At 46.2% G+C, this 10,384-nt stretch overlaps 1 long non-coding RNA gene across 1 annotated transcript; it reads left to right on the top strand.

Annotated features, from left to right (window-relative positions):
- Nucleotides 1–1,465: 1,465 nt before the first annotated feature.
- On the top strand, nucleotides 1,466–3,157 carry LOC130603637 (uncharacterized). The gene is made up of 3 exons (XR_008973229.1): nucleotides 1,466–1,658; nucleotides 2,675–2,904; nucleotides 3,039–3,157. It is a non-coding gene; the product is annotated as an uncharacterized LOC130603637 (long non-coding RNA).
- The last annotated feature ends 7,227 nt before the right edge of the window (nucleotides 3,158–10,384 follow it).

Genomic DNA, 10,384 nt, shown 5'->3' with positions numbered 1-10,384 from the left:
CACTCTCACTTTTTCGATACCGCGGAGACGACGGGCTCCGAAACTCCCGCTCCCCGCCCAGTTCCCATCCTCCGGGGAGTGCTCCTTGGAGCAGTCTTCGCTGAGGGTTTTTTCCCGTTTTGTTTGTTTGTTTCTTTTTGCTTCGGGGGGGGGAATAAAAACGGGAGTGTGGGGAATCTGGGGACGGATGGTGTCGTTTGGGGTACCCCCGTGTCACCGGTCGGGGGAGCGATGATTCGGCAGAGGAGCAGGTGAGTAGAGGATTGGGGCGGGACCGCTGAAAAGAGGGCTGGTTTGGGGCTGATTCCCCCCAAAAGCCCTTTCTATGACGGGCTGTGCTTGTGGAGCCGGAGCCGCTGTGGTGGCCCCAAAATACTCCAAACCCCTTGATTCTGGGTCTGCAAGGGTTGAGGCAGCGGGGGATGGTGGAGAGGATACCCCCGCAAAACTGGGTGCAGCAGGTGGAGGAGCGCGCGGTGGGACACCAGGCACCGCTCGCTGCTGCCGCCCTGTGTCCAGAGCTCGGTACTGCAGCCCGGGCTCCGCGTATTGGCCGTGGCGCTCACTTTGTCCCCGCTGCTGTCTCCGGTAGTGGCCGGTGCAGCGGCGTTGCTGCTGGCTCCCGGTGAGCAGTGGCACCCCAGTGTCGGCGGGGGCACGGGGTGCTCGTGGCCGCATCGCGGTGTCCGCGCACCCGTTCCGCTCCCTCCGCGCGCCGTTTCGGTGTCGCATGCGCAACTCCCGGGAGCAGCATGGCTGCGGGCAGGGTTCTGGTCCCGGCAGCGGCGAGTCTCAGTGTGTTGAGAAGGGCCAGAACCTTTATTTGCCCTGCTGCTGATTTCCCCTGGTCATCGAGCTGAAGGCTTTAGATGTGGGAGCAGTTGATCTAGGGCTTGTTCATGTAATTTTATGCCATCTAAAAACTAAACGGAGTTTCTCTCATTAAAGCTCTACAAATGCCCTTTAAATCCTAGCGCTTTTAATGTATGAGATAGCTGTGGATGGCCCGGTACACAGGCTACGCGTACAGCACCCTACAGTACAAAATATGTATGACCTTCCTGGTCCCTGCGTGCGGCTGAAAATGAGTGTGGTGTCACAGGAGGTTATTTGAGGATGAACTGGAAATGTTCCAGGCCTTGTTTCTGGGGAAGTCTCTCGTTCCCAGGTTGTCCTGGTGCTCTGTGGACAGGCTCCTGGCCATGTGTTGTCTGTGCAGGTGTCCGGGAGGCTCCGTGCTTCGTCACGGAGTCGCGTCCTGCACTGAGGTGACTCTTAGTTACTGCCGTAGCTCAAGCACAGGCCCTCGCCAACGGCTGCAGTCGCTGTGAGTGCTGGTTTTTGTAAACACGTTTTTTTGCAGGGGATTGTCTCTTCTGTGAAACGTTTGCATGGGATTTCTGTAGTTAAAAAAATACACAACTGCTTTGTTTTCCCCCTCTGCTTGCCTGTGGTGAGTAGGAAGGAGAAGGAGAATGCCTGGCAGAGACGGGTAAAGAAGAGAAAGGGGAAGAAACAAGCCCAGAGAAGCAGTGCGGAAGATGCCAGTGAAGAGCAGGGAGAAGAGAAGCAGCAGCCTCCAGCAGGTCAGGCGAGAAAGTGCCCCTCCCAGAGCAGCGTCCCAGAAAAAGGAAGGCGGCGAGAAGTTGGAGTCTCAGGTGAGCCTCCTGCTGAGGGAATGGGTCGTGGGTTTTGGTGTCTGAGAAGTTGAAGGGTGAGAAGCAGTCTCTAGGTTCAGGCAGGCCTCGGTCAGACACAGCAGTGAAGCAGCTATTTATTTAACGTTTGTGCACAAACGGGTGTCCTGGCAAGCAGGCACACACAGCAAAGGCAGAACTTTGATTTGTATTTCCTTTCCCATCCTCAAGTTCCCTCCCTTGTTACCCCATTGGTTGGGGACTCCAAGGTTTACAGCCTCTCCGACGTGTATAATCTACGTGCTAACTGTCCCGCCTCTGGTTACACCTCCCCTTACTCAGTTTCGTACACCCCTTCCTCTTACTTCTTTCTTTCTCTCCTTTTAGGGTTTGATTTCATAACTCTCTGGCAGGCACATGGTACCCCAACTTACTGCTTAACTACAGCAGCAGTTTGCACCGGCTTAGCTTCATAGGCTGTACAAAGATAGCGTTCTTTTGCACCACAGAGCGTGTCTGTTGCCCACAGATGCCGTTGTCTTTAAGCACAGAGTGTGCCTGTTTAAGTCACGGTATTTCAAACCCTATGTTTCGTTCCCTGAGTAACTTAGCCCCAGCCCCAATATTGCAAAGTCTTAGTATTACAACAAAGAGGTATTCCATACCACAGCACGTCATGCCCAGTATATCAGCTGGGGGGTGTTACCCAGAAGGCCCAGATCACTGTTCCGGTCAGGCTGGATATTGGTCAGTGGCTGGTGAGCAATTGTATTGTCTTCCCTTGTTATTCCCCTATGATTATTATTATTGGTGGTAGCAGTACTGGTTTTGTATTTTACCTTAGTTACTGGACTGTTCGTATCTCAACCCGTGGCAGTTACATTCTTTTGATTCTCCTCCCCATCCCTCAGGGAGCAGGGGGAGGAAGAAGGAGGGGGCAAGCGAGAGGCTGCGTGGTTCTGAGTTACCGGCTGGGCTTAAGCCACGACACCTGCAAATCTGTTCCCTTGACTGAGAATGTACTTTTTCTGTTACAGGATCCCAAAGGAAACAGAGAAACTGTGAAAGTGGAAGAACCATCCAAAAGGTCCGGTGACAGCACAGTTACTAAAACAGAGGAGGGGAAGAAACACCCAAGAAGCAGAAGACTGTCTGGGAGACCCCTGTGGAACTGGTTGCAAATGATGTGCCTGACCTGCTGGAGGGCAAACTGAAGAGCTTGATGAAAAAGGATGTTTGGAGTGGCTCTGCCGGGTTAAAGCTCCAGGTAAAGGAAGTGAATTGTTTTGGAATTGGTGGTGGCTCACATAGCGCTGCTGTCATCAGAAGCTGACGGTATATGGTGTGCTGTTTAGCTAAAGGCACTTGCAACTTTTGATTTTTGTTCTCTTTACATCCTAGACTCCCAGAATTAATGATCAGAGATCTAGAGAAACAGGAAAGAGAGAAAATCGGCCAGCAGCTTGGAGTCATTCATCTTTGAGACCCACTTAAGAGAGGGATATAAAGAAATGAGAATGCCTGGAGAGCAGGCATTCCCTCATTCCTTGCTATGCCTCCCCATCCAGCCACCTCTCCCTTTTTCCCTTTCTCTCCTGCTCTGTGACCCCTTTTCTCTCTTCCTCCGTCTCTGTCCTCTGGCCCATTTCTGGTTTTAGTTTTTCTCCTTCTTGGTCGCTCCTTACAGAGCTGACACTTTATTTGTTGAACCCTTTGTCCTCTTTTCTTTTTTTCTCTCTGTCCGCATGTCCTGTGCCTCACCACTGTCCTTGTCTCTCCCTTTTTCTTCCTCTCCCTCTCCCCTGCCCCCACCCCAGCCTCTTTATGCTCTGGTGCTGCACTCTGTTTTCTTGCTCCATCTCTCACTGACTGTACCAAAGATGGTGAAAAATACTTTTTTGTTCTGCTCAGTCATAGCCTTCACAAAAAAAAAGGAAGCTTTAGACTCCCGCCCAGCTTGCTGGTAAAGGTTTTTGGGTATTTTTTTGCTTTCCCAGTTGGATGTCAACTGCCACCATTTCACCATGGTCACCCTTTCTTTTGCCGTGGAAGGACAAAGCAGAGGGAGGAATCCATTGTGGTCTGCAACACAAGGTACGTCTGTGACGAGTCTGCACTATTCCTAAGGTGCGTGTAGTATGGCCTTTAAAGATGACATAAAGAACGTGCCCAGTCTCCTCTGTTTTTTTCTATGAAAGATTTAAAGGCAAATACTCAACATAAGGTCCATTGTGGACCATGTTACACCTCTGCAAAGCTTCTTTTAGTTTTCTCTTCCTGAAAGAAGTGCCTGTGTAGTTAATATTAAATGATAGTGAGAAGATAGTTTTGCACTAAAAGAGGAAACGAACTTATTTGTAAGAGTTCAGCTGTTCAGAAGAAACAGATGTGTGGCTTTTGGGCTCAAGCGCACACTGAAGTGGCTCACGTTCAGTTTATCATTGACCAACCCCCAGCCCCTTCTCCGCAGGGCTGCTCTGAATCTCTTCTCTGACCAACCTGTAGCTGTGCTTGGGATTGCCCCAACCCAGGTGCAGGACCTTGCACTTGGCTTGGTTGAACTTCATGAGGTTGGCATTGGCCACCTTTCAAGTGTGTCAAGGTCCCTCTGGATGGCATTCCTTCCCTCTAGTTTATCAGCCGAACCACACAGCTTGATGTCATCACAGACTTGCTGAATGCACACTCAATCCTGAGTCCATGTCAGCGACAAAGATGTTGAACAAGACTGGACCCAACACCAATCCCTGAGGGACACCACTCATTACTGGTCTCCAGCTGGACATTGAGCCATTGACCACAACTCTTTGCATGCAGCCCCAGCCAGTTCTTTATCCACCGAGTGGTCCATCCATCAAATTGATGTCTCTCCAGTTTAGAGACAAGGATGTCGTGTGGGACAGTGTCAAACGCTTTGCACAAGTCCAGGTGGATGACATCAACTGCTCTACCCCTGTCCATCAGTTCTGTAGCCCCATCATAGAAGGCCACCAAATTGGTCAGGCAGGATTTCCCCTTAGTGAAGCCCTGCTGGCTGTCACCAAGCACCTTGTTGTTTTTCATGTGCCTTAGCATGCCTTCCAGGAGAATCTGCTCCAAGATTTTGCCAGGCGCAGAGGTGAGACTGCTCTGTAGTTCCCTGCGTCATCCATTTTTCCCTTCTTGAAAATGGGGGTTATATTTCCCTTTTTCCAGTTGTTGGAAACTTCTGCTGACTGCTGTGATTTTTCAAATATGTCACCTTTGTGCTGCACAGTTTCATGAGCCAGATGCAGAGGATGGCAGAAGAACTCACTGTAAAGGATTCACTGGCCACAAGCGAAGGCTGTTAGTCAGTGAGGCTTGCCGTTTGTTGTTGGTCAGGATGTCCTGTGGTCCGTTTGTCTCACTTTTTCATGTCTTAGCATGTGACACTTGCCTGCTAAGTTGTGACTCCAGCTGAGACATATATAGGTTTCAGTCAGTTGGGACTAATTAAATGTGCCTTCCCCTTATCTGAGAATGTCTCATACCGCAATGAGAACTGGAGAGTATGCTCCAGGCAGGTTGGCTCTGCCAGGGGACTGACAACCACACTGCCCAAAGAGAAGGTTGTCCAGGGAAACACTCCACGTATTTGCACTGTAAGTGCCTATCTTGATGGACTTCAACTAGATCTTAAAAATACAAATTTTTTATTTTATTTTTAACCCAAAGGAATGTGCCTTAAGTGGCTTTGGGCCAAAGTTATGCAGTTCATCACTCTCAGAGCTTGTGGCTATTAGAAAGGAGACCAGCAGATGGAGGTGGGTAGCAGTGCCAGTCTTTCACTATATGGGTAGTAAATATGCTGGCAAAGATTAGGTTCTGCACTGGGCCTCTACCACCATCATTACAGGGCTGTGGTACCCACAAAGGAAAATACTTCAGCGCTGTGGAGCTTCATCACTCTTATTTCTACAAGGGTTTAATTCTCATTTCTCTCCATCTGGTGCACATGGGATCTTGGTTCTTACATGCACTGAAAAATACATAATCAAGTTCCTGCAGCCACAGCAGGGGAGGTGGACATGGCAGTGACAGGAACAGGGACATGCTCTTCTTTCCTTCTTTGCTCTATCTGTACATTCTCTAACTTCTCCCTGCTGACCCTCTTACTAATATGGCATGAGCTGGCAGAAGGCATCCCAGCACCAGATATGTAAGCATCAGTTTTCCATCCTGACGTTCCTTCTTTCTCAGGGAGTCAAGGAAGCTTTTGGCATCTTCTGTGTAATTACTTCACAGCTCTTTCCAGGTTTTGCTGCTGGATCTCAAAGTTACTAAACAGGGTTGAGATACACTGTGCTGAGTCTTTGGAAGTAGGATGCAGGCAGCTCTTGGTGTATTAAGCAGATTGGTAGATCATGTGGAAGGGGAGAACTGGATAACCCATGCACAAGTTGAAGCACGGTCTTGAATTTGCTTCAGTGGAAAACCACTGGGTATTTACTGCCTGTAAAATACAAACTGACTTTATTAAATGCTCCTTATGAAAGGAACTGGCAATGGAGGAGGGAATTTGTTTATCACCTGCATGTAGAAACAGGGTTTACTGAAGGCACTTCGCATAATCAGGGATAATGTGAGAAAAACAGAACCAGGAGATCTAACGATAGCATAAGGATCATCCAAGTGCCCTGGGATGAAATGTAGCAGCTGTTTTGACACTGCTGCTACAGAACAGTTTCAGACAGTAAGTGAAAAACACTGTATCCAGTAGGAATAGTCAGGGAAGGGAACTAGACAAATATAATTATGGAGATGGAAAATTAGCCCAGTGATTGTGCTTAACGTGTTTTCTTTTGCAAAACATGCTGAAAGATCTCCAAGGGAATAACCTGACTGAGCCACTGCACTTCCAGCAATGCTGCTTTTCCAGTTCAAGGGGGCAGGGGGAAAACACCATTTTCCAACAATTGATGGAAAGGAACATACATCCTTTGTGAATTCACATATACTGTGAATATTTGAATTTCTGTCTTAACTAGGAACTGAACTGATGTCCTAGATGGAAAATCCCCTAATCTTAGAGGAGCCTATAATACACAGCTGGATTACAAAACTGCAGCTGTGCATGAATAACCCTACCTCTTCCTGTATTTTTAATCTGTATTGGATTATATTTTGCAGAACAAAGTGGAACATGAAGTAACCTCTTGAAGCTTTCATATTGCAGTGAATTTCATTACAACCTTCCTGCTTTCTTATAATGACCCTGCCTAATGCTTGATTGCATTTACTGTTGCCCTCAACCACTTTCAGCAGTTGCCTCAAGATGTAAACACCTTCATATATCGATGCAAAGCCATTAGATTATGAAAACAGAGGTCACTGCAAAGGGTACAATCAGCTGCTGGTCTCAGCTCTGAAAGCTCTATCCTCCATTAGTGAGTGTTCAGGTAAAGTTAACTTTCTTCTCTTTAGAAGTTATCTGTGAGCCTGTTTTTCCTTTAAGGATAGGCCAAATACAAGATAGAATCATAGAATAGTTAGGGTTGGAAAGGACCTTAAGATCATCCAGTTCCAACCCCCCTGCCATGGGCAGGTACACCTCCTACTAAACCATCTCACCCAAGGCTTTGTCCAGCCTGGCCTTGAACACTGTCAGGGATGGAGCATTCACAACTTCCCTGGGCAACCCATTCCAGTGCCTCACCACCCGTACAGGAAAGAATTTCTTCCTTAAGTTATTAATGATGAAGTATGAAAGACCTGTGCCTATGTATAGGACAAGCAATTAGTGTTTGCCAGGGAGATACTTTCTGATGGGGTGTGGGGATGAGGGACAGGCAGTTGTTTTCATCAGCCAGCCATGCTGAGCATTCCCAGCTTGATCCCCAGCACTGAAGAATTCTTCTGAATCTTGCATGTATGAAATCCAGATGCAAGCCATGATCTGGTGTTTATCAGTCAGCTTGGGACTGAGGACCACTCTTCCCACTTCCCACTATACAGGTCTTCACTGTGCTTGTCACAGTTTCAGCTGCTCATCCTATTAAAATTGATCCTTTGATAGCTCTTGAAAGTATAGAGCTGTGTTCAATGCTTTCTATTCTGCTATAGAACAGACATATTTGGTAGTGATCAAAAAGGTGCTAGGAATGTTTAGAAGAGGAAGAAACAATGAAACAGATACCATTATTCTCACAACAAAAGCAATGCTGTGGTAACACCTTTATTACCATGGTCCTGCCCCATGTTAGAAAAAGGCTATAAAATAGAAAAGGTAAAGAAAGTGAGGACACCTGGTTTGTTTAATTGTTCCTTAGACAAAGTGTTCAGCTGTCCTCTGATTCTAGAACAGAAGATAGGAAATGAAGCTAGAAAATACGAGATTTAAAACGGACAAAAGTGGTGTCAAAAATTGCTTTCATGCAATGCATGGTGAAGCCATAATGAGATGAAAAGTTTAAATAGATTCAGAAATTGATTCAGCACATCCATGAAAGAAAAATCCACCAAAGGATTTTTAGCACAACAGTACCATTTTTGGCTACAAATGAGCTATGCTGGAGAAGGATAATTGAATACAAATGAAGAATGCTGGAGAGTGAGAGCATTCTCAAGGAGTACAGTGATAAGCTCATTGCATTCTCATACTCCCTGCTGTTCATCCACTTTTGGCCAACAAGACACCGAGCCATTGGTCTGACCTAGTACAACAGCTATTTATGTTCTTATGATGCTAAAGCTAAGCAAACCTTCTTCCATGTCTTCCCAGGATGTTACAAATTTACTCACTGCATTATCTTTACTCAGGTTGTAAGAGAGAGGGAGAGAGAGGAGACGACCTGTCGTTTGATCCCACCCTGTTACTTCAGGGGCAAATCAGACATGAGCTGGAAACTTGAGCTCAAAGACTGAACTTCCTCTCTCTCTCTCTCCACCTTCCCTCCATTGAGTCCTATTTAACTGATAACACACTGCTCAAATTCTGCCCCCAGCACAGACTGTATGAAAAAAACCATGGGTCTGCAAGTTTTGCCTCATTAGAGGTAAGCATTAAGTAAGCATAGGTAAGCAGCTAGCCAATTACCTGAATAGTTATTAAGATTCCAGCTGTAAAAAACACATCGTTTTTCAGCTTCTCAGTTTTGTTGGGTTACCTGTGTTTGCCTGAGAACCAAAACAAGTCCCTCTGCAGCATCCAAACACATTTAAAAATGTCAAATAATCACTGCAAGTGTTACAGCAGCGGGGAAAAAAAAAAGAAAACAAGTAGGCTGTGATTTTTATGGGCTCCTTTATCACATCTGTGCCTAAAATAAATCACCAAAATAAAGGTTTTAGTTCCACCTTACAGCAGTTTGTTGAGCTTATGGCTGATGGTTAAGCTTTACGAATGTTTAATATTGCATAGCTGCAAGGAAGGAAGTACTGAGGACAGATGTTTTCAAAGAGTGATGATAGGATAATAAATTACTGCAAGGTAAAGACAAACTCTCAACACCATAGACTTATTGCTCTTATTTAGGGACCAAAAATACCTTAATACATTTGGTAATAAGTTGGCAGCAGTGTGTGGCTGGTGCTGCAATAGGCAGAGATACAGCGTACCAGCCATTTGTCGATCCTCTGTTCATCCAGGCATAGTTCTGTACATTCAGTATGGACCAGCTGGGACAAGCAGGGATTCCAAGCAGCCTCTATGGTATGAAGCATGCCACTTCTCACAGTCACCTTCCTGCGTACTGGCTGTTTTCTACCAGGTGAGAGAGGGAGTACGAATTCTTCTGGCAGCAGCTATGTTTTGGCACATACCACCTGGGCGCATTCCTCAGCATGCCTCTGGCAGCTGCCAGCACTACACACTGCTCAATTAGCTCTCTGCCCCATAGGGATTTTCTGATTTTTTCTGATTTTCTTGTTTCTTCCCAGGAAAGTGTAAGTGAACCTGACGGAGTAGAAGGTGAGGAGAACACCTCTCCATGGGCACTGGTTTGGAGCATGAAGTTTAACTTCAGTTTACCTACACAAGGTTTAACTTCAGCTCAACACACTTTTGCAAAGACCTGTGAATATTACCAAACAACAACAGAGGCTGCAAGCGAGTGAAAGGCTTATTAAATTTCCTTTTCAGTTTAGGAAACAGAAACTTTCTGGGAGACATTTAACAAGCATGGGAAAAAAATACATTAGGAGCAACCAAAGCATCCTCCTTTTATGCCAGGTTCATTGCTTTTCTGTTGCTTCTTCACTTTTATAAAGTAGCTTCTATCACAAGAAAAAAAAGGTGGAAAGGCTGAAAGTGCTGTTTCCAGGTGAAAATGTTTCCATATTGCAAGCCTGTAATGTCACCTCATCTTACCATGTTAAACAGTTGAACCCACAATGCTACTTTAATTCAAGCCTATTGATAATGTTGGTAAAGGAGGAGGAAAACAGCAACTACAATCTGAAAATAGCACTGTGAATACCTTTGTTTCACACGTGATGAAAACAGATGAAAATGAAATCATACAAATTGTAGTGCATGTATGAGGTGGCTGTATGAGTCACATGTGCATGCTGTGTTCAGCCTGAATGTAAGAGTGTTGACTGGAGAGACACTTGTTTATCTAAAACCGGCACAGTCCTCTACACAGTTTATCATATGATAACTCTGTGGTCACTGATCCTGGTTATTAGATCTCAGAATTTAGTCAGCATATTAGGGAACCAGCTATCGGAGACCTGCCCTGATGATTTCTAACTGAGGGACAACGAGGGCTCATGCCCTCTCTAAC

The sequence above is a fragment of the Pezoporus wallicus genome, unplaced genomic scaffold (genome assembly GCF_028554395.1).
Source record: "Pezoporus wallicus isolate ANWC-B61680 ecotype Strahan unplaced genomic scaffold, APGP_CSIRO_Pwel_v1 contig_8542, whole genome shotgun sequence".
Lineage (NCBI taxonomy): Eukaryota > Metazoa > Chordata > Aves > Psittaciformes > Psittacidae > Pezoporus > Pezoporus wallicus.
This window is presented reverse-complemented; position numbering and strand designations above follow the sequence as displayed.